Source organism: Haematobia irritans, chromosome 4 (assembly GCF_050003625.1).
Source record: "Haematobia irritans isolate KBUSLIRL chromosome 4, ASM5000362v1, whole genome shotgun sequence".
Taxonomy (NCBI): Eukaryota; Metazoa; Arthropoda; class Insecta; order Diptera; family Muscidae; genus Haematobia; species Haematobia irritans.
Window position 1 is genome coordinate 181,490,012 of NC_134400.1, and position 25,810 is coordinate 181,515,821.

At 36.3% G+C, this 25,810-nt stretch overlaps 1 protein-coding gene across 2 annotated transcripts in view; it reads left to right on the top strand.

Annotated features, from left to right (window-relative positions):
• LOC142234949 (uncharacterized) overlaps window positions 1-25,810 on the top strand; it is a 234,633-nt gene that overhangs the window by 90,273 nt on the left and 118,550 nt on the right. The window lies entirely within an intron of this gene.

The following is a 25,810-nucleotide window of genomic DNA, read 5'->3' on the forward strand; positions in this document are numbered from 1 at the left end:
GGCCATATCGGACCACTTTTACGTATAGCCCCCATAATGATTTGGCTTGCGGAGCCTCTAAGAGAAGCATATTTCATCCAATCCGGCTGAAATTTGGTATATGGTGTAAGTATATGGTCTCTAATGACCATGAAAAATTGGTCCACATCGGCCCATAATTATATATAGCCCCCATATAAACCGATCCCCAGATTTGACCTCCGGAGCCTCGTGGATGAGAAAAATTCATCCGATTTGGTTGAAATTTAGTACATGGTGTTAGTATATGGTATCTAACAACCATGCAAAAATTATTTCACATCGATCCATAATTATATATAGCTCCCATATAAACCGATCCCCAGATTTGGCTTGCGGAGCCTCTAAGAGAAACAAATTTCATCCGATCCGGCTGAAATTTGGTACATGGCGTTAGTATATAGTCTCTAACAACCATGCAAAAATTGGTCTACATCGGTCCATAATTATATATAGCCCCCATATAAACCGATCCCCAGATTTGACCTCCGAAGCCCCTTGGAAGAGCAAAATTCACCCGATCTGGCCATGTACCAACATGGCGTTAGTATATAGTCTCTCTAACAACCATGCAAAAATTGGTCTACATCGGTCCATAATTATATATAGCCCCCATATAAACCAATCCCTAGATTTGACCTCCGGAGCCTCGTGGATGAGAAAAATTCGTCCGATTCGGCTGAAATTTAGTACATGGTGTCAGTATATGGTATCTAACACCCATGCAAACTTTGTTCCACATCGGTCCATAATTATACATAGCCCCCATATAAACCGATCCCCAGATTTGACCTCCGGAGCCTCGTGGATGAGAAAAATTCATCCGATTTGGTTGAAATTTGGTACGTGGTGTTAGCATATGGTCTCTAACACCCATGGTCCATATCGGTCAACAATTCTGTGTAGCCCCCATTTAAACCGATCCCCAGATTTGATTTTCGGAGCTCTTGGAGGAGCAAAATTCATCCGATCCGGTTGAAATTTGGTACGTTGTGAAATTTGGTACATTGCGCTAGTATAAGGCCGCTAGCAACCATGCCAAACTTGGTCCATATCGATCTATAGTTATATATAGCCGATCCCCAGAAAAAATCTTCCAAAATTTTATTTCTATAGAAAATTTTGTCAAAATTTTATTGCAACACAAAATTTTGTCAAAATTTTATTTCTATAGAAAATTTTGTCAAAATTTTATTGCTATAGAAAATTTTGTCAAAATTTTATTTCTATAGAAAATTTTGTCAAAATTTGAGAGAAGCCAACAATAACAAACAAAACGAAATTTTTTTTTTCTATAGAAAATTTTGTCAAAATTTTATTTCTATAGAAAATTTTGTCAAAATTTTATCGCTATCGAAATTTTGTCAAAATTTTATTGCTATAGAAAATTTTGTCAAAATTTTATTTCTATAGAAAATTTTGTCAAAATTTTATTTCTATAGAAAATTTTGTCAAAGTTTTAATTCTATAGAAAATTTTGTCAAAATTTTATTTCTATAGACAATTTTGTCAAAATTTTATTTCTATAGAAAATTTTGTCACAATTTTATTCTATAGAAAATTTTGTCAAACTGAATTATATACGCATTTAATCGGTCTTTTTTGTGTAATATATACCCCGTATGAACTAACTTACAATTGAGAAGACGGTGTTAAGAAGTTTTAAGATAGCTTGCCATCGGCAAGTGTTACCGCAACACAAGTAATTCGATTGTGGATGACAGTCTTTAGTACAAGTTTCTATGCAATCCATGGTGGAGGATACATAAGATTCGGCCTGGCCGAACTTACGGCCGTATATACTTGTTTTTAAACTTGATTTATTTTGAAAAGAATTTTATTTTCTTGTTTCTAAACTGTTTTTATCTGTACACGAGAGCTATAGAAATTTTTGTCTATTTTCTGTGACATTCCACGTGTGAATTGATTCCAATAAACTTTCTACACAAATTTTCAACATCATTAAAACTTGACAAGATAATGAAAAAATGGATGCATATATCATCGATTCATATCCTGATACAAGCACCCATATAAATCGATTTTACTTCTCATGGCAGAAGAACCTTTACTTCACTTAAGGTATTTTTTGTGAAATTGTTATACACAAAAGTTTCTATCACAATTTTACAACAAAACAACAACGAAATAGTCTCCAATTTTGGTACTCTCTCTCTCTCTCTGCTCTTTTCACAATTATCTCTGAGTAGCATATTACTGTCATATTAAAGAGTGTGAGAGGGAGTGAGAGCGCAAAAATCCCAGAGAAGAGGAACTGATGTAGAGATAAGAAACTGGTCTCCGTTTCTATTGCCAATGTCATATTTTACTGCGCAACAATGGCTGCCATGTTTACCTACCTTGCCCTTTGCACCTCCCTTGGGCACCGAAATTTCCTTTAGAGAGGAGGGTAGAAATATTGATTTTCCCAGAGGTTTAATGTTTCATTGCGTTTACAAATCCTTAAGGCCGCCCCGTCTAAGCCGACGGTAAACTAAAACCAAAACTCCCTCACATCAATTTTCTCGGCTTTTTATGGTTTCGCTTACTTCCGCTATGTTTTCGTTTTTGTTTTTTGCTTTTAGCGAGTTCCGGTATTTTGTATCCGTTCAGTATTAATGAAACACGTGCACAAAACCCAACGATGTCAGCACACGAATAAATGTAAGCAGGATAAATGGTGGTGGTTATAATACTTCGATTATTTACCAAAGGATAAATTGTCAAAGGATATGCGGAATTCAACTGAGAAAAAAAGAAATTCGATGGTTTTCCTTTGTTTTCTTAGAGCCGATTGTAGTATGGTGGGACACGTGACCGGAATCAAGTTAATGCACGTACGCTTCCCCCCTCTCCATTAACTAGGCAAAAGGTCGTAGATTTTTTGCGTGGCTAGGGGAAAATACAGTAAGCATTTCTTCTATAGAGTTCATTCGAGGCATAACGCATTTATCCTTCTTCGGAGAAAAGAAAAAAAAAAATGAACAATTTCATAACATGATGTTGAGAATTAGCGTAGAATGCTACTTTTGTAACACAAAGTTCCGTTTGTTGCCACTGAGAGTATAAAGAATTCATTTCTCTTTGTAACGCCTCTCACTATTACTTATCCCCTTCAGTGGGGGGATAACTGTGCTGAGCTATAGGGATGTCTAATATAGAAGGGGAATGAGTGGTTGGTCCTTCTACTCCTCCCCGTCTTTCTTTTATTTGGCTTTTGTGGCTTCATTTTCATTAGTCGTCTAGTCCTTGTCGTGCGTCCTTGTATATTTTTCTCTTGACAACATAGTCCTGTGTCAATATTCGAATGTGTACTTAAATTACATGGCATGTCTTTGGAATGGGAGCTATCGTTGTTGGGTTGGGTAAACACATAGACATTTTTATTGCTTTTTTGCTTTATTTGCTTGCCCAAGGATATGTCTGATATGATGAGGTTCAAGGACCCATGAAGGAAATTTATGTTGGATCCACTGAGTTAAAATTTAAAGTCCCTGGGGCCAAATCACCGCATTCGTCATCGAGTTCTGTTTCGTATAGAGAAACATTTCGATCGCATTAAATTTTTGGATCACCGCATTCGATCGTAATTTATTTGGTCTACTACTTTTTTTTACATTGCTGTAAACATATGGTAATAAGAAATTGAAAGAGAGTAGAATTTCAAAATAATGTTTTGTTATCAAATTATGTTATTTCTGAGATATTTATATTGTTTTTGTGTGTTAAAATATATGTGTAAAAATATATTATGAATCCAAGTATTGTTTTTTTCCTCGTTTTCGGATTCAGACGATGAGTACAAAGTGGCATTAATAAGGAAAAATATTCGTGACAAAAGCAGCCCTTTAGCATTGCCTGAAGGAGAGTAAGAGTAAATTGTGTTTTTAACATCCATAGATTTAAAAAACGTTTTCATATGTCAATAGAAGCTTTTAAATATGTTCTTGAAAAAATAAGTTTTTTTGAAGCGGCTACTGAGCATTCCTTTCTTTGATCCGATTCCCTAAATGCAAGTAATATTATATTTTCTTAAATGTATTTTGCCAAAATGGAATAATAATTACATTTTCACCAACTTGTTTCTTTTTGTTTACCCCTTTTCTGCTCAAAAATCACTACATACTTCGTTTTCGATAGCATGCTACCTATCGTGTTCAACTTCGAGTAGAAACAATTCGATAACGACTGCGGTGATCCGCGTAAGCTACATTACGAAGACGAAGTACTCGATTTCGACTGCGGTGATTTGGCCCCTGATTTGTTATAAAATAAAATAAAATGTCTATTTACATTGAACAAATTTAGTCCTGATTACAAAGATTTTTTGTCCTTAAAATGAAAGTGAGAATACCTCTTTTGCATTGTAGATGAATTTTTCTGGAACCATGATTTTTTACTTTATTCTAAAGTGGCCAGTTACCGGCTTGGTTTCCTCCGATGATAACCCTTTTAAATCGAACAGTTTGTGAACAAATTAAATGATCGGGTTTACTTGCTAAAGAGGTCAGCGGTAAATGTATAGCATCGATTGGGCGCCAGAACTCAAGCACCACCGATGGTAATAGTGTTGGACGCCATAACAGCCGAAGGTCGCTCCTCGCTCGTATTTGTAGACCGTATGGTCAAAGTAAATGCCAAATAATATTGGGATTATGGGCAGACAAACATTTCAATGGTCATTCCATTAGGACTCACCACGCGTCAACCAAGCCTAAAAATTAGGTGCCTCTTCCCTTCATATCTACCGGCCAACGGCCTCCAAAATATCCTGATCTCAATTCGTTGGATTTTTGAGCCTAAAGCATTTTGGAGAGTAAGGTTGGCACTATAAAAATACCCAAGTGTATACCAGCTCATGACGACGCCTCGTCGGGAATGAGTCAAAATTACGCAGAGCCACTTTGCAGCGTGTGATGGGTTCGTGGGCCCACAGTGGTTCCAAAACGTTTTTTTGGAAATACTCGTAAACACTTGAGTGAATGCTGAGGTGTTTTCATGCAGGTTAGGTTAGGAGGATGAAACAAATCCGTGCTAAGCGGATTTGTGTCCACTTAGACCATAGTTCGTCCATTGCGGTTCCCCAAACTTTTTCTCCCACATCATATAATAATGTGTCCTTTGGATTTTGCCTAGGTCCCCTACCCAGAGAATACTCCTCAGGCTGCATTCTCGCATGTCGGTCATAGTCTGAAGGAAATAAAGGGTGATACGGTTAAAATTTGGTCAATATAAACTTGACGTATTTCTTTCAATTTTGCATTTAAAAAACCTGAACACCCCTCATTTTGAAGGTGTGTGTGTGTAGAATGTTGCTCCTATTTTGATTTTGGAATTCACTCTTCAGTTGTCAAAATGCCGTCCAAGCAAGAAGAGCAGCGTATCAAAATTTTGCTTGCGCATTGCGAAAATCCGAGCTACTCGCACGCAAAGCTGGCAAAATCGCTAAAAGTTGCCAAATCAACCGTTACAAATGTAATTAAAGTGTTTGGGAAACGTTTGTCGACAGCCAGGAAGTCTGGATCGGGGGGAAATCGAAAACCGGAAGCCGCTGAGACGACAAAGAGAGTTGCCGGTAGTTTCAAGCGAAACCCTAACCTCTCTCTCCGAGATGCCGCAAATAAGCTGGGTGCATCGTCTACAACCGTGCATCGAGCCAAAAAACGAGCCGGACTATCGACTTACAAGAAGGTAGTGACTCCAAATCGCGATGATAAACAAAATACGACGGCCAAAGCGCGATCCCCGACGATGCTGACGAAGTTTGACTGCGTGGTAATGGACGACGAAACCTACGTCAAAGCCGACTACAAGCAGCTTCCGGGACAGGAGTTTTATACGGCAAAAGGAAGGGGAAAGGTAGCAGATATTTTCAAGCACATAAAACTGTCAAAGTTCGCAAAGAAATATCTGGTTTGGCAAGCCATCTGTACCTGTGGCTTGAAAAGCAGCATTTTCATAGCTTCTGGGACTGTCAACCAAGAAATTTACGTGAAAGAGTGTTTGAATAAACGACTGCTGCCTTTCCTGAAGAAACACGGTTTTTCCGTACTGTTTTGGCCGGATTTGGCATCTTGCCATTACGGTAAAAAGGCCATGGGGTGGTACGCCGCCAACAACGTGCAGGTGGTTCCCAAGGACAAGAACCCTCCCAACACGCCAGAGCTCCGCCCAATTGAGAAATACTGGGCTATTGTCAAGCGGAACCTAAAGAAGACCAAAAAACTGCTAAGGACGAGCAGCAGTTCAAGGCAAACTGGCTTTCTGCGGCGAAGAAGGTGGACAAGGTGGCTGTACAAAATCTGATGGCAGGTGTCAAGCGTGAGGCCCGGCAATTCGGATTAGGAAAAGCGAAAGCCTAACTGAATATTTTTCCTGAATTTTATACTAATTGAACTTGAAAAAGAAATTTAATTTGATTTTTTAAGTAAACGATTCACCGATTTACACGCGTTTTCCCTTGACCAAATTTTGACCGTATCACCCTTTAAGATCCCCGTATCTTGTTTCTTCTGAAAGGTAGTGGTGGAGACTGGCACAGAAAGTGAAATTAATCTTCCGTAGCCTCAGGGTCCAGACACCATCTACAAATATCATCATGCGTTAGACCGATCCTTACCATATATTTTCCCAGCGTGTTGTGTCCTGTTATGATACCTATTATCGACCTCACCTCCTCTCTGTGCATCGACATCAGAATTTCAGGGTTCCTACTATTCTTTTCGTCCCATATTAGTTTCGTGTGTTCACAACCCGCCTAGCGTCTCTTCCATTAGTCTTCATATTTGCTTTGATCCTGTAAATAAACAAAGAAAGCGGAGGAAATACGTTCGAAATGACGTTATCTGTGCTACCTGTGCCTTCCTTAGCCAATACATAATTTCCAGTTATGCCACAATGTCGAGGTAACCAGCACTGCTGGGTGCTAGGTTTTCCTGTAAATGTGATATTTTGTGGTTCCCTAGTTGCGTTGAATGTTGGTCACCTCACGTGTACGACATTTTGTTTTAGTTGCCAATTTTTCATTTAAGAGCCTATTTCCATAATTTTTTTGCTAGATAGAAAACTTTACAAAAAGCGTCACATGCGTGTGAGTTTATCTCTATTAGTTACTGAGATATGGGACTTGCAAAAATTTTAACAAAGGCGAGATAGAAATTTGAGCAGGTCCGTTTTTCTCTTCATAACTGCATTCCTTAAATTAAACGAATTAAATTCTCAAATAGCAAAGCGCCAATTCCTGAACTGATCTTTTTTCCAAAAAGTCCTATGTGTCCGCCAACTTACTGCATAAGGTTTCAACAATAATCCAATTATAAAAAATTACGCTTTTTTTACATACGTCCCCACTTTGGGACAGAGAATAAAGCCACTGAGCTGACACTAAATTTTTGCCTTCGGCGGCGGCGGATTGACAGAGTCACCGTGATGCAATGGTTAGCATGCCCGCCTTGCATATACAAGGTCTTGGGTTCGATTCCTGGTTCGACCGAACACCAAAAAGTTTTTCAGTAATGCTGGTGACATTTCTGAGGGTTTCAAAGCTTCTCTAAGTGGTTTCACTGCAATGTGGAACGTCGTACGGACTCAGCTATAAAAAGGAGGTCCCTTGTCATTGAGCTTAACATGGAATCGGGCAGCACTCAGTGATAAGAGAGAAGTTCACCAATGTGGTATCACAATGGGCTGAATGGTCTAAGTTAGCCTGATACATCGGGCTGTCACCTAACCTAACCTAAGTCGATATAAATATGTCTATTCGGCGGCCATTATAAAATCAATTTGAAGTTATTCGAATTGTAATGACATTAGTTGTACAACTAATCTTACAATCAAATTTACATTTTATTCAAATTTTCTGAGCTACATTTTTGCAAAATTATTATAGCAGCTTGAAATGAATTGATTGTAAAGGATGGGTTCAAGAAAAGGTCAAGCTACCGCCGCCGGAAGCATAAATTTAGTATTAACCGCCGACGAAAATAGGTCGGCTTCATTCTATGCTTTGGGGATTTTTGATACGAATTTTGGGAAAGGTGTATTCAGAAAAGTTTATGACAAATTTAGTTTACTTCCATTCATTTCTATACCCTGCGCCACGAAAAGGAGACGAGATAGACACATGGTGTGTTTGGCAAAAATGCTCAGGGTGGGCTCCTGAGTCGATATAGCCATGTCCGTCTGTCCATCTGTCCGTCTGTCCGTGAACACATTTTTGTAATCAAAGTCTAGGTCGCAGTTTTAGACCAATCGACTTCAAATTTGGCACAAGTACGTGTTTTGGCTCAGAATAGAACCCTATTGATTTTGGAAGAAATCAGTTCAGATTTAGATATAGCTCCCATATATGTATTTCGCCCGATATGGACTTATATGGCCCCAGAAGCCAGAGTTTTACCCTAATTTGCTTAAAATTTTGCACAAGAAGAACAATTAGTACTATAGTCAAGTGCGCCAAATTTTATTGAAATCGGTTCAGATTTAGATATAGCTCCGATATGGGTGGGCTCCTGAGTCGATATAGCCATGTCCGTCTGTCCGTGAACACATTTTTGTAATCAAAGTCTAGGTCGCAGTTTTAGACCAATCGACTTCAAATTTGGCACAAGTACGTGTTTTGGCTCAGAATAGAACCCTATTGATTTTGGAAGAAATCAGTTCAGATTTAGATATAGCTCCCATATATGTATTTCGCCCGATATGAACTTATATGGCCCCAGAAGCCAGAGTTTTACCCTAATTTGCTTAAAATTTTGCACAAGGAGAACAATTAGTACTATAGTCAAGTGCGCCAAATTTTATTGAAATCGGTTCAGATTTAGATATAGCTCCCATATATATCTTTCACCCGATATGGACTAGAAGCCAGAGTTTTACCCCAATTTGGTTGAAATTTCGCACTAGGAGTACAATTAGTAGTGTAGTCAAGTGTGCCAAATTTTATTGAAATCGGTTCAGATTTACATATAGCTCCCATATATAGCTTTCGCCCGATTTACACTCATATGACCATAGTGGCCAATCTTATACCCCGATTTAATTGAAATTTTGCACAGGCATTGTAGCTATGCGTGCCAAATTTGGTTGAAATCGGTTCAGATTTAGATATAGCTCCCAGATATATCGTTCGGCCGATTTACGCTCATATGACCACAGTGGCCAATCTTTTGCTCCGATTTAATTGAAATTTTGCACAGGGAGTAGAATAAGCATTGTAGCTATGCGTACCAAATTTGGTTGAAATCGGTTCAGATTTAGATATAGCTCCCATATATAGCTTTCGCCCGATTTACACTCATATGACCACAGAGGCCAATTTTTTGCCCCAATTTAGTTGAAATTTTGCACAGGGAGTAGAATTAGCATTGTAGCTATGCGTGCCAAATTTGGTTGAAATCGGTTCAGATTTAGATATAGCTCCCATATATAGCTTTCGCCCGATTTACACTCATATGACCACAGAGGCCAATTTTTAACTCCGATTTAGTTGAAATTTTGCACAGGGAGTAGAATTAGCATGGTAGCTATGCGTGCCAAATTTGGTTGAAATCGATTCAGATTTAGATATAGCTCCCATATATATGTTTTTCCTGATTTCGACAAAAATGGTCAAAATACCAACATTTGCCTTGTAAAATCGCCACTGCTTATTCGAAAAGTTGTAAAAATGACTCTAATTTTCCTAAACTTCTAATATATATATCAAGCGATAAATCATAAATAAACTTTTGCCAAGTTTCCTTAAAATTGCTTCAGATTTAAATGTTTCCCATATTTTCCTACTAACATTGTGTTCCACCCTAGTGCATTAGCCGACTTAAATTTTGAGTCTATAGATTTTGCCGAAGTCTCTCAAATTCTGTCCAGATCGAGTGATATTTAAATGTATGTATTTGGGACAAACCTTTATATATAGCCCCCAACACATTTGACGGATGTGATATGGTATCGAAAATTTAGATCTACAAAGTGGTGCAGGGTATAATATAGTCGGCCCCGCCCGACTTTAGACTTTCTTTACTTGTTATAAACAATGTTTTCTACGTAAACAAAATGCGATCGTTTGTGTCAGCTACCCTGTAAATTCTACATAAAGTAGATCTATCATTTAGACTGGGGATCTTCTCTTCTTGGTATGTACGATATAAGTATGTAGTGACTGAAATGGTCTTTACTGAATCTGTTGCTTCTACTCCACGACCATTGCTCTATGTTTCCCATACACCCCTTAATTTCACAATTCACAATAGCACTCCCACTTTCATTCTGTCCCATGGAGATTCGAAGCCATATCGTTCATTCAATCGCTCATGCATGATGTCGCGTTGTTAATGTCCTTTCATGTCAATATGAACACGTGCATAAGGACATTTATTGGATTTCCTCTGTGTTGTATGCATTTTTATTCCAATTAAATGACGACATTATGTTCAAATAGACCACCTTCCGTTTTTGTTAATGTAAAACGACAGCTCCTGCTGTACATTTTGTAATGACAATAGAGATGAATGTAAAAACATTTCAGATATATAAAATTAAAGAGTATGTATTTACTACAATGTGTAGCAAGTTAGGAAGGCATAAAATTGATTAAGACGAATAGTTGATACACGTACACCCACTTATTCATAATACATGGGTCAGACGAAGTGTTATTGATCAATCTGTCAACTAAACACATAATTTTCTTATTCAATCACGAAATTAATTGATGCAATTAATTTTCTAATTGAAATGTCTTCAATCACGAAATTGATAGTATCAATCACAGTTTTAATTGGACATAAAAAATGATTAAAAAATAAATTGATTTAATTTGAAAATTTCAATTAATTTTTTTAATTGATTAAATTAAAAATTTAATTAATGTTGATTGCAAAACTCTTTTAAATTTTTGAATTAAAAGCGTAACTATTTTCAATTACTTTTCAATTACCTTCTCTATACCAGAGATACTCCAAAAAAACCTGGAGGCAATTATTGCTACGTTTGCCGACAATACTGCAGTGCTTGCCACTGCAAATACTGAAACTGAAGTCACTTCAAAGCTTAGCAATGCTCTATCCAACATTCAATGCTGGATTGATAAATGGAGAATGAACGTAAATGAAAGCAAGGCAATTCATATGACATTTACGAATAAACGGATTTCACATACACCATTGTATTTGAACGGTAATTTGATACCATTTGCAACTTCCGCAAAATATTTGGGCATGAACCTTGACGCTAAAATAAGATGGAAAGAACAGGCCGAATCTTATGTACCCTCCACCATGGATTGCGTTGAAACTTCTGTCTCCACAATGGAATTACTTGGGTTGTGTTATCTTAAAACTTCTTAACATCGTTTTCTAAATTGTGAGTTAGTCCATACGTGGTGTGGTATATATTAGACAAAAAAGTTATGTGTAGGTAAATCTACAAATAATTACGAATTGATATGGACTTTTGCACGGTACGTAGAGAGCCAGAATTGAAATATGGAGGTCGCTTATATGGGGGCTATATACCATTATGAACTTGATATGGACCAATTTTTGTGTGATTGGGGATCGATTTATCTGAGGGCTATATATAACTATAGACCGATATGGACCTAGTTAGGCATGATTGTTAACGGCCATATACTAGCACAATGTACCAAATTTCAACTGACTTGGATAACATTTGCTCCTCCAAGAGGCTCCAAAACCAAATCTAGGGATCGGTTTATATGGGGACTATATATGATTATGGACTGATATGAACCAATTCCTGCATGATTATTGGATACCATATACTAACATCACGTACCAAATTTCAACCGAATCGGATGAATTTTGCTCTTCCAAGAGGCTCCGGGGGTCAAATCGGGGGATCGGTTTATATGGGGGCTATATATAATTATGGACCGATGTGGACCAATTTTTGCATAGTTGTTAGAGACCATATACTTACACCATGTACCAAACTTCAGCTGAATCGGATGAAATTTGCTTCTCTTAGAGGCTGCGCAAGCCAAATCTGGTGATCGGTTTATATGGGGGCTATATATAATTATGGACCGATGTGGACCATTTTTTGTATGGTCATTAGAGACCATATTCTAACACCATGTACCAAATTTCAGTCGGATCGGATGAAATTTGCTTCGCTTAGAGGCTCCGCAAGCAAAATCGGGGGATCGGTTTATATGGGGGCAATTTTTGCATGGTTATTAGCAGGGTTGGCCTGTCACAAACTGTGACTTTTGCGACATACATTTGCGACGGTATAATACGTATGTCGCAAAAGTCGTAAACCTACTGTAGAAAACCAAATTTTGAATAGAAGAAATCCTGAACATTTTTTAATTTAGTTTTACAGCATTCGCTGTGAGTTTCTGCAGAAATTTGTGAAAGTTTTCCCATGGTCAAGCCTATTTTCTTAGGTGGTATCGAAATTCCCGTTGGTGAGTGTGCAAAATACCTTGGGGTTATATTGGACAGGAGACTGAACTTAAAGCTAAGAAAGGACGAGAAAATCCACGGTTACCCTGTACTCGTGCAAAAGGCAATAGGGAACTGGGGGACTAAATTGAAACTTCTTCGCACATACCATCGTCTTGGATATCATCGTATTCGCTGCCTAGCTGACGCGACTAAAGTATTTTCAGTTTGCGACTTTTGTTACTTTTTCTACATTTACGACGCGTATGTGACGTTTACGACGTTTACAACTTTGCGACAGTCGCAAACCTAAAAAAGTTTGATACAGACCATCTCTGGTTATTAGATACCATATTCTAACACCATGTACCAAATTTCAGTCGGATCGGATGAAATTTGCTTCTCTTAGAGGCTCCGCAAGCCAGATCGGGGGATCGGTTTATATGGGGACTACATATAATCATGGATCGATGTGGAGCAATTTTTTCATAGTTGTTAGAGACCATATACTTACACCATGTACCAAATTTCAGCCAGATCGGATGAAACTTGCTTCTCTTAAAGGCTCCGCAAGCCAAATCGGGGGATCGGTTTATATAGGGACTATATATAATTATGGACCGATATGGACCAATTTGTACATGGTTGTTAGAGATCGTATCCTAACACCATGTACCAAATTTCAGACGGATCGGATGAAATTTGCTTCTCTTAGAGGCTCCGCAAGCCAAATGTGGGGATCGGTTTATATGGCGCCTATACGTAAAAGTGGACCGATATGGCCCATTTGCAATACCATCCGACCTACATCAATAACAACTACTTGTGCCAAGTTTCAAGTCGATAGCTTGTTTCGTTCGGAAGTTAGTAAGATTTCAACGGACGGACGGACGGACGACCCAGAATATATATATATATATATATATATATATATATATATATATATATATATATATATATATATATATATATATATATATATATATATATATATATATATATATATATATATATATATATATATATATATATATATATATATATATATATATATATATATATATATATATATATATATATATATATATATATATATATATATATATATATATATATATATATATATATATATATATATATACTTTATGGGGTCTTAGAGCAATATTTCGATGTGTTACAAACAGAATGACAAAGTTAATATACCCCCATCCTATGGTGGAGGGTGTAACAAAAAAATACAAATTTTCATTTATTGAATTAATTAACTTAATGCTTCTTTCTTCATTAAAAATTTAATTCTATCAATTATTTGAAAAAGTGAGGAAATTGAAAAAATTGCGGTCTGCAACGCTGGTAGTACCAAAACGCTGAGGTCATTGTGCGAAATCTATACGCTTGACATTTGTTTTCTTTGGAGATGAGCCATTTCTCCCTCTTGTAATATTCTACGAGTCACTTAGCCTGTAGCATAACTATAGAAAATTACTATTTTCCATATCGATCTCTTATTTTCGGGACACTTAGCATCACTTTTACCTCTCATTAGGTGGCTGTTTCAATGTCCTAGCTATTCAATTGCAATTGAGCTTTAATGATAATCTTCAATCGTGGATACTTTATGGCCATCTCTGTTATGGATACACAACATCTTTTATGATACCGTTTTGTTAAATTCCTTCCCTCTGGCGATTTAATTAAACCTGAAATTGTTGTTAAAAGAAGGTTACGCACTCACCAATTTGTTTACCTCAAACATGAGCGCATACAGAAAACCCATGGACAGACAGACTGGGTAGGACAACACTTGCAAGTTTTGGCTACATTTAATGGTGCAAAATTGATATTACAACGGAGTTTGGTTTACGTGGGGAGTGTACATAGCTGCGTCTTTGAGGAATTCCTAGTGGTGGTTATTGTAGCTGACGCAATTATTGACATCCAACGCTATGGTCGTGCCAACATCACCACTTCTCCAGCTGGCAGGCGACCAGGCCCGTTCGTCGCCATTGGATCATATTTAACGATTACTCACTTGTGTTGATGAAGAACATTCGTGTGTTTGTAGATGTGTGTACATCAAGCCTCTGATGTGCCCCATGGGCTTGCACGTGTTCATCCAGAATACGTTAATTTTAGTCCATTTATGTCTATTTGAAATTTATTCGAGGATGGAGTGAGGTCTGTGCGGGTTAGGTAAAAATGACTATGGACTAAAATTATGAATACGAAAAAAAAGTAGAGTAGAGAAGCAACGGATCAGATGAAATTTGTTCCTCCATGAGGCTTCCTAAGTTAAATGTTAGGGGGTCGAATTCTATGAATTGTTTCATTGTTGTTAAAGAGCATATACTAACTTCACGTACCACATGTGAACCGAATCGGATGAAATTTGTTTCTTCAAGAGGATACGGTTGTCAAATCTTGGGGTCGGTTTATATGGGGGGTATATATAATTATGTTATGGATCAATATGGATCAATTTTGCATGGTTGTTAGAAGGTATGTAATACCATCACCTACCGAATTTCAACCGGATCAGATGGGGGTAGGTTTATTTGGGGACTAAAGTGGGCGACATAGGTTTATTTGGGGCATAAAAGTGGGCGACATGACTCAATTGCAGGACCATCTGACCTACATCAGTAAAACTACTTGTACCAAGTTTCAAGGCGATAGCTTGTTTCGTTCGGTAGTTTGAATGATTTTCAAACACGGACGGATAGCCGGACAGACGGACGGATATCGCTAGAATTTCACCACAACCCAAAATATATTCTTTATGGGGCCTGAAACCAATATTTCAATGCTACAAATTGAATGAAAAAAATTGTATACCCCCTATACTATGGTGGAAAGTGTATATAAGCATGAAAATTCCCAACAAATCAAAAAATTATACGAACAATTTATTTTGCTCATTTTCTGAGTCAATTACGAAATTAATTGATCCAATTAAAATTTTAATTGAAATTTCTTCAATCACAGAAATGATAGTATCAATTAAAAAATTTATTTACAGCCAATTAAAAATTTTAGTTGATACCAGGGCTGTGGAGTCGGAGTCGGAGTCTTGGAGTCGGAGTCTGAAGATTTGGCTGGAGTCGGAGTCGGAGTCGTAAAAATTTTGCTCGACTCCGACTCCGGCTAAACCAAATTTTTTAAAACACTTCACATTTTTGTAACTAAAAAAGTTTTTACGCAAATTAGTTTCCAATGCGTTATGCATTCGATCAATGTACACCACGATTGGAAATAAAAATCAACTTCCAATTACGGCTATCATTTTATGTTTCCTAGAATGTTAGACTAGCAAATGGGCTGGATCGATCCATTTTAATCCCCATATCAATTTATTTGAAATAATTCGAACAATAATTCGAATTTATTGTTTTTAATTTTATTTTAAGGCTATATGCCTACACACATATGACAGAAAAAATTGTCAAAGCTGTTTTTTATAGAAAATTTTGTCACTATTGTATTTATATGGAATGTTTTGTCAAAATTTAATTTCTATAAAAAAATTATTCGAAATATTATTACTATTGAAAATTTTTTTCCTATAGAAAATTAAGTCAACATTTATTTCTATAGAAAATAAAACAAGTATATACAGCAGTATGTTCGTCCGGGCCAAATCATAAATACCCACCACCATGAATCAAATATACTAATTTCCTTAGAAAATTTCATGGGGGTTTGATGACAGATCAGTTTAACCAGTTCGCATCCCGAAAATTAATGCAAAGATTTTACCTATCAGATTCCGGATTTATAAGAACTATTTTTGTTTGAGTTTTAAAGGAATCATAAACATATTCTGTAAATGTGCAAGAAAATTAAGAAAAAATACCTTGATTTGAAATCTAAAATCTATAGTATACCAACTGTTTTATGATTACGAGAAGTAATATCTGGCAAATTTACATTTATGGTAAATGCACCTTCTGTACCCTCAATATCTGAAATCGGTCTATATGGAGGCCTTACCAGCGTTGCAACAACGAATTTTTATTTTGGACCAAATTTTTCCAAAATTCGTACCAGGGGACCAGTTTTCTAATTTAAATTAAAATAATTTAAAAGTTACAATTTTTCTAAAATTTTTCTTCGAAAGAAAATTTTTTCAAAATTTTATTTCTATACACCTCATTCTATTTCTATCGAAAATTTTGTCCATGTTTTATTTCTATAGAAAATTTGGTCCAAATTTTATTTCAATAGATTTCATTTTAGCCAAAATTTCAATTTAGCCAAAATTTAATTTCTATAGAAAATGTAGCCAAAGTTTAATTCTATTGAAACTTTAGCCAAAATTTAATTTCTGTAAAAAATTTAGCCAAAATTTTATTTCTATTACATATTTAGCAGAAATTTGTACAAAATTTTTGCATAATATTGTATCCCAAAATTTTTTAAGAAGCTTATTTCTATACAAAATTTTGTTAAAATTTTATTTCTATGAAAAATTTGTTAAAATTTTATTTCTATGAAAATTTTGTTAAAATTTTATTTCTATAGAAATTTTTGTCCAAATGTTATTTCTGCAGAAAAATTCCATTTGGTCTGACCATCGGACCAACTTCAATAATTTTTTGGGTCTATTTTGGTCAATCGGACTAATGGGGCTACGCCAAAAACATGGAAGGATACGTACAGTATTCAGCACATCTATTGTAGTTCTAGAATATAGATCCCAAAACGGAGGGCCGGTTTATAAGGGGACTATATCAAAAACTGGACCGATACACAATATATTCGGCACACCTCTTAATGGTCCTAGAATACCTCCAGATTTCAAATTTCAGGCAAATTGGATAAAAACTACGGATTGTAGAAGTCCAAGAAGTAAACTCGTAACATCGGTCTAAAAGGGGGCTATATCAAAACTTCGTCCGATAGTGACCATCTTCGGCACGCCTTGTAATGGTCCTATAATACCTCTAGATTTCCAACTTCAGACAAATTGGATAAAAACTACGGATTCTAGAAGCTCAAGAAATAAAATCGGGAGTTCTGTCTATATGGGAGCTATATTAAAACATGGTCCGATAATCACCATTTTCAGCACTCCTCCTTATAGCCCTAGAATACCTCTAGGTTTCCAATTTCTGGCAAATTGGATAAAAACTACGGTTTTTATAAGCCCAAGACCCCAAATCGGGCGATCGGTTGATATGGGAGCTATATCAAAACCTGGACCGATCTAGCTCAACTTCGACATGACAAACTTATTATACCCCTGTCACCATTCTATGGTGGTGGGTATAAAAATATTTTTATGTATAAAATTTTGTCAAAAATTTATTTCTATAGAAAATTTAGCCAAAATTTTGCTTCTATAGAAAATTGTGCAAAATTTTATTTACACAAAAAATTTTCCAAAATTTCTATTAATAATTTTTTCAAATTTTTTCCATAGAAAATTGTGCCAAAATTTTGTTACTATAGATTTTTTTTATACAAAATTTATACAACATTTTATGTCGATAGAAAATTTAGTCAACATTTTATTTTTATAGAAAATGTAGTCTAAATTTTCTTTCTATAGAAAATTTTGCAGCATTTTATTTCTTTAGAAAATTTTGCAAAATTTTATTTACTACACAAAAAATTTTCAAAAAATTTCTATTGATATTTTTTTCAAAATTTTATTTATATAGAAAATTTTGTCAAAATTTGTTTACTATAGTCTTTTTATAGAAAATTTGGTAAAAATTTATTTATATAGAAAATTTTCTCAAACATTTATTTATATAGAGAATTTAGTTCAAATTTTGTTTCTATAGAAAATTGTGCAAACTTTTATTTACTACACAAAAATTTTTCCAAAATTTCTATTTATATTTTTTTTTCAAAATTTTATTTCTATAAAAAATTTGTCAAAATTTTATTTATGTAGCAAATTTTCTCAAATTTTTTTCTTACTGATACTCACTGCTAAGTCGAAAACTGGTAAAAGTGACTCAAATTTTGCTATATAAAAAATTATGAATGTTTCCCAAATATTGCACGAGATTTTGTAGAAGTCTGATTTCAGATTTTATCAAAATGTTGATCTAAATACAAAGTTGTGCAGAGTATGTTACAATCGGCCCGCCCGACTTTAGACTTTCTTTGCATTTTTATTTTTTGCTATAATTGTGTTACGTCCCATAACGTTAGATTTAAATTTTAGGTACAGAGATTTTGTAGAAGTATATACAATTTTGTCTAAATCGATTCAGATTCAAATTCATGCATATGGGAATATAACCCTTTATAATAATTTTCGTCCACAAATACATATACTGTCGGTATCTTCTCATATTATGATGGGTATTTATATCATTATTTTATTTATTAAACATTGCCCTAAATTTGAAATAAAGAGTTTAATTGGTATAAATGCGATATTAAGACCTTTCTTGCACACATAAATAAATACGATACTTTATATCGATCCATATATATACCCCATATATATCCTCTCAATAGAACTACAAATTAGTGGTACTAAAATGAGATTTAGTTATATTACCCGGAGTCGACTCCGGAGTCGGAGACGAGCTGATGAAAAATGCTGGAGTCGGAGTCGGAGTCGAGCAAGATTGGCTCGACTCCACAGCCCTGGTTGATACTATTAATTTGTGTGATTGATTTTTGTTTCAATTAAAAAATTTGTTGCATCAATTAAATTTTTAATTGAATATTTTTTTAAACTCAATTAAGATTTCAATTGGAAAAATTTTCGAGAATTTGTTTTCTGTGTTGGCAATTTAATTCTATTTGTAGTTCATGAGAAATTTTTCTTGGCATTAACAATGTTTTTGTGAACACAGAAAAAAAATTTTGAACACAGAAAAAAAATTTTTGGATTCAATCACGAAATTAATTGATCCAATTAATTTTTAATGGAAATGTCTTCAATCACAGAAATGATGATCTAATTAAAAAAATTGATTGATATTATTAATTCTTGTGACTGATTTTTGTTTCAATAAAAACTTTGTTGAATCAATTAAATTTGTAATTGAATAAAGGGTGATACGGTCAAAATTTGGTCAAGGAAAAACGCGTGTAAATCGGTGAAATCGTTTATTTAAAAAATCAAGTTAAATTTCTTTTTCAAGTTCAATAAAATTCAGGAAAAATATTCAGTTAGGCTTTCGCTTTTCCAAATCCGAATTGCCGGGCCTCACGCTTGACACTGCCATCAGATTTTGTACAGCCACCTTGTCCACCTTCTTCGCCGCAAAAAGCCAGTTTGCCTTGAACTGCTGCTCGTCCGTAGCATTTTTTTGGTCTTCTTTAGGTTCCGCTTGACAATAGCTCAGTATTTCTCAATTGGGCGGAGCTCTGGCGTGTTGGGAGGGTTCTTGTCCTTGGGAACCACCTGCACTTTGTTGGCGGCGTACCACTCCATGGCCTTTTTACCATAATGGCAAGATGCCAAATCCGGCCAAAACAGTACGTAACAACCGTGTTTCTTCAGGAAAGGCAGCAGACGTTTATTCAAACACTCTTTCACGTAAATTTCTTGGTTGACAGACCCGGAAGCTACGAAAATGCTGCTTTTCAAGCCACAGGTACAGATGGCTTGCCAAACCAGATATTTCTTTGCGAACTTTGACAGTTTTTTGTGCTTGAAAATATCTGCTACCTTTCCCCTTCCTTTTGCCGTATAAAACTCCTGTCCCGGAAGCTGCTTGTAGTCGGCTTTGACGTAGGTTTCGTCGTCCATTACCACGCAGTCAAACTTCGTCAGCATCGTTGTGTACAGACAACGGGATCGCGCTTTGGCCGTCGTATTTTGTTTATCATCGCGATTTGGAGTCACTACCTTCTTGTAAGTCGATAGTCGGCTCGTTTTTTGGCTCGATGCACGGTTGTAGACGATACACCCAGCTTATTTGCGGCATCTCGGAGAGAGAGGTTAGGGTTTCGCTTGAAACTACCGGCAACTCTCTTTGTCGTCTCAGCGGCTTCCGGGTTTCGATTTCCCCCGATCCAGACTTCCTGGCTGTCGACAAACGTTCCCCAAACACTTTAATTACATTTGTAACGGTTGATTTGGCAACTTTTAGCGATTTTGCCAGCTTTGCGTGCGAGTAGCTCGGATTTTCGCGATGCGCGAGCAAAATTTTGATACACGCTGCTCTTCTTGCTTGGACGGCATTTTGACAACTGAAGAGTGAATTCCAAAATCAAAATAGGAGCAACATTCTACACACACACACACTTTCAAAATGAGGGGTGTTCAGGTGTCTCGTGTCTCTACAATAAAGGTCATATGATACATGGTGTCATCATATGATCTATAACAACCATGCAAAAATTGGTCCACATCGATCCATAAAAACCGATCCCCGATTTGGGCTTGCGGAGCCTCTAAGAGAAGCAAATTTCATCCGATCCTGCTGAAATTTGGTACATAGTGTAAGTACTATGCAAAAATTGGTCCACATCGGTCCATAATTATATATAGCCCCCATATAAACCGATCCCCCGATTTGGCTTGCGGAGCCTCTAAGAGAAGCAAATTTGATCCGATCTGGCTGAAATTTGGTACATGGTGTTACTATATGGTATCTAATGACCATGCAAAAATGGTCCACATCGGTCCATAATTATATATAGCCCCCATATAAACCGATCCCCCGATTTGGTTTGCGGAGCCTTTAAGAAAAGCATATTTGATCCGATCCGGCTGAAATTTGGTACATGGTGTAAGTATATGGTCTCTAACAACCATGCAAAAAATGGTCCACATCGGTCCATAATTATATATAGCCCCCATATAAACCGATCACCAGATTTGAACTCCTGAGCCTCTTAGAAGACCAAAATTCATCTGATTCAGTTGAAATTTGGTACGTGGTGTTAATATATGGCCTCAAACACCCATTCGAAATCGGTCAATAATTATATATATAGCCCTCATATAAACCGATCCCCAGATTTGACCTCCGGAGCCTCTTGGAAGAGCAAAATTCATCCGAATCGGTTGAAATTTGGTACGTGATGTTAGTATATGATATCCAACAACCATGCAGGAATTGGTTCATGTCAGTCCATAATTATATATAGCCCCCATATAAACCGATCCCCAGATTTGACCTCCGGTGCCTTTTGGAGAAGCAAAATTCATCCGATCTGGTTGAAATTTGGTACGTGGTGGTAGTGTATGATATTTAACAGCCATGCCAAAAGTGGTCCATATCAGTCCCTAATCACATGTAGCCCCCATATAAACCGATCCCGAGATTTGGTTTTGGAGCCTCTTGGAGGAGCAAATTTCATCCGAGTCAGTTGAAATTGAGGTATTATATGGCTGTTAAAACCATGTCCAACTAGGTCCATATCGGTCTATTGTTATATATAGCCCTCAGGTAAATCGATCCCCAATCACACAAAAATTGGTCCATATCAAGTTCATAATTGCATATAGCCCCCATATAAGCGACCCCCATATTTCAATTCTGGCTCTCTATGTACCGTGCAAAAGTCCATATCGATTCGTAATTATTTGTAGACTTACCTATACATAACTTTTCTGTCTAATATATACCACGTATGGACTAACTCACAATTTAGAAAACAACCCAAGTAATTCGATTGTGGATGACAGTCTTTCGTAGAAGTTTCTACGCAATCCATGGTGGAGGGTACATAAGATTCGGCCTGGCCGAACTTGTTATGTCTAATATATTTTCTTCAATTTGTCGAAAAATATTTACTTTTTTTTGTGAAATGGGCATGATATCTGCGTTTGTAATACAGTTTAGTTAAAATTTTTTAAAATTAAACAGATTTTTCTTAAATAATTCTAAATTTTCATTCCTGTTGTGTTCACTGTTTTTTGAAAATGGGCTAACTCCAAAAAAATAAAAGAAATCCATTAAATTCATTCATTTCATTGAATTGAATTTTAGTGTTTTGTATTAATTAAATTAATATAATTTAAGTGCAAAAAATATTCCCATTTCTATAAACTATTGCGCTATACCAACCTCATAGACATAGAATTTTTCAATAACGTCAAATTGTAATACTTCACATAGTTTTATTTTATTTATTAAAATAAACATAATGCTGTCTCATAAAATTGGGATTGTTGTAAAAATCTCCAACCAAATCGTCAAATGTCGGCCATGGGATCCATTCTCTCACCACCACCACCACCACCATCACCACTAACAATCGCCCTCAGTTGATACACACGCCTTAATGCATTTGAACGCGTGTGGAGAGTAAATAAGGACACAAGCCCAGGCATACGCTCATGCATGTGCAATTAAGCGTTCTATTTTTGTTTTTATTGCTGTTACTAATATTACTGGCCTTATCAATGTAGATTTTAATCAAGGAGTGATACACACTCCCTGGGGATTAGTAATTTAATATATGTTATGTGCATATGTGTAGAATTTAGAACCGAAATTTAATAACATTTTTGGATTATTTAATTTAACGTAATATTAATTAAGTATAATCTTGGCCATAGGTCACTTCTTACACTGTAGCTAATCTAGGATATACATAGGCTTTTGTAAAACAATTGTATTCAACGCAAGTTGACCAAAATTAAAACGTACTACAGGTTAACAAGTGTACACAGAAAAAAATTTTACGAAAATTTTTCCAATTAAAATCTTAATTGAGTTTTAAAAATATATTAAATAAATTATTTAATTGATTCAACAATTTTTTTTATTGAAACAAAATTCAATCATAAATATTAATAGTATCAACTATTTTTTTAATTGGATCAATCAATTTTTTATTTGACTTTCAATTAATTTTTTAATTGATACTATCATTAAAAATTAATTGGATCAATTAATTTCGTGATTGAAGACAAGAAATATTTTTTGTTTATGTATAAGTTCGGTCAGGCCGAATCTTATGTACCTTCCAAGATGGATTGTGTAGAAAGCTCTACTAAAGACTGTCATGTGTCGAATTACTTTCCTAAAGGGTGATACGGTCAAAATTTGGTCAAGGGAAAACGCGTGTAAATCGGTGAAATCGTTTATTTAAAAAATCAAATTAAATTTCTTTTTCAAGTTCAATTAGTATAAAATTCAGGAAAAATATTCAGTTAGGCTTTCGCTTTTCCAAATCCGAATTGCCGGGCCTTACGCTTGACACCTGCCATCAGATTTTGTACAGCCACCTTGTCCACCTTCTTCGCCGCAGAAAGCCAGTTTGCCTTGAACTGTTGCTCGTTCTTAGCAGTTTTTTTTTGGTCTTCTTGGGTTCCGCTTGACAATAGCCCAGTATTTCTCAATTGGGCGGAGCTCTGGCGTGTTGGGAGGGTTCTTGTCCTTGGGAACCACCTGCACGTTGTTGGCGTACCACTCCATGGCCTTTTTACCGTAATGGCAAGATGCCAAATCCGGCCAAAACAGTACGGACCAACCGTATTTCTTCAGGAAAGGCAGCAGACGTTTATTCAAACACTCTTTCACGTAAATTTCTTGGTTGACAGTCCCGGAAGCTATGAAAATGCTGCTTTTCAAGCCACAGGTACAGATGGCTTGCCAAACCAGATATTTCTTTGCGAACTTTGACAGTTTTATGTGCTTGAAAATATCTGCTACCTTTCCCCTTCCTTTTGCCGTATAAAACTCCTGTCCCGGAAGCTGCTTGTAGTCGGCTTTGACCTAGGTTTCGTCGTCCATTACCACGCAGTCAAACTTCGTCAGCATCGTCGTGTACAGCCTCCGGGATCGCGCTTTGGCCGTATTTTGTTTATCATCGCGATTTGGAGTCACTACCTTCTTGTAAGTCGATAGTCCGGCTCGTTTTTTGGCTCGATGCACGGTTGTAGACGATACACCCAGCTTATTTGCGGCATCTCGGAGAGAGAGGTTAGGGTTTCGCTTGAAACTATCGGCAACTCTCTTTGTCGTCTCAGCGGCTTCCGGTTTTCGATCTCCCCCCGATCCAGACTTCCTGGCTGTCGACAAACGTTCCCCAAACACTTTAATTACATTTGTAACGGTTGATTTGGCAACTTTAAGCGATTTTGCCAGCTTTGCGTGCGAGTAGCTCGGATTTTCGCGATGCGCGAGCAAAATTTTGATACGCTGCTCTTCTTGCTTGGACGGCATTTTGACAACTGAAGAGTGAATTCCAAAATCAAAATAGGAGTAACATTCTACACACACACACACCTTCAAAATGAGGGGTGTTCAGGTTTTTTAAATGCAAAATTGAAAGAAATACGTCAAGTTTATATTGACCAAATTTTGACCGTATCACCCTTTACATAAAACAATTAAGTTCTTGATCGGTTTATATAGAGGGGACTATAAATAATGATGAACCTATAAGACCCATTTTTCGCACAGTTATTAGAGGTTTAACTATCAACCGCATCGGATGAAATTTGCGCGGGAAATCAAATCTGGAGATCGGTTTATATGAGGCCTATATATAATTATATATCGATTGGAACTAATTTTTGCCATAAATATATAATTATGGACCTATATGGACCACTTTTTGCATGGGTGTTAGAAGCTATATATTAACACCACGTAATAAGTTTCTACCGAATAGGATGGAATTTGGTCCTCCAAGAGGCTTCGGAGGTCAAATCTGGGGATCGGTTTATATGGGGTTATATAATTATGGACCGATTTTTTCGTGGTTGTTAGACGCCACCAAGTTTCAACCGGATGGCATGAAATTTGCTTCTTCCAGAGGCTCCGCAAGCGAAATATGGGGATCGGGTTATATGGCGGCTATATATAATTATGGACCGATATGGACAAATTTTTGCATGTGGCTTAGAGGCTAGATTCTAACACCACTTACCAAATCTCAAACGGATCGGATTGATTTTGTTCTTCTAAGAGGCTCCGCAAGCCAAATATGGGGGTCGATTTATTTGGGGGCTATAACAGGTTGGCTGAAAAAAAAACACATTTTTTTTTGTCAAAATTCGTTTTTATTATTCAACATAGTTCCCTTCAAGAGCGATACAACGATTATAACGACCTTCCAATTTTTTGATACCATTTTGGTAGTACTCCTTCGGTTTTGCCTCAAAATAGGCCTCAGTTTCGCCGATCACCTCTTCACTGCAGCCAAATTTTTTCCCTGCGAGCATCCTTTTTGAGGTCTGAGAACAAGTAAAAGTCGCTTGGGCCAGATCTGCACGCAAAGAAAAAAAACGTTTGGAAAACGTGTACCGAAAACGTTTTTCTTTTGTTAGAGTTTTTTGAATTGCTTCGAAAAGTATACAATTTTATCACCAAAAAAATTCGTTTGTTACACAATTTTTATTTTTTCAATAAAAAGAGTTTTTTTTTGAACCAACAACACAGCCCATTTCGTTTATATCAAACACTGTTCTTTTCTGACTTTAGGTCTTTAATAAGACACATTTT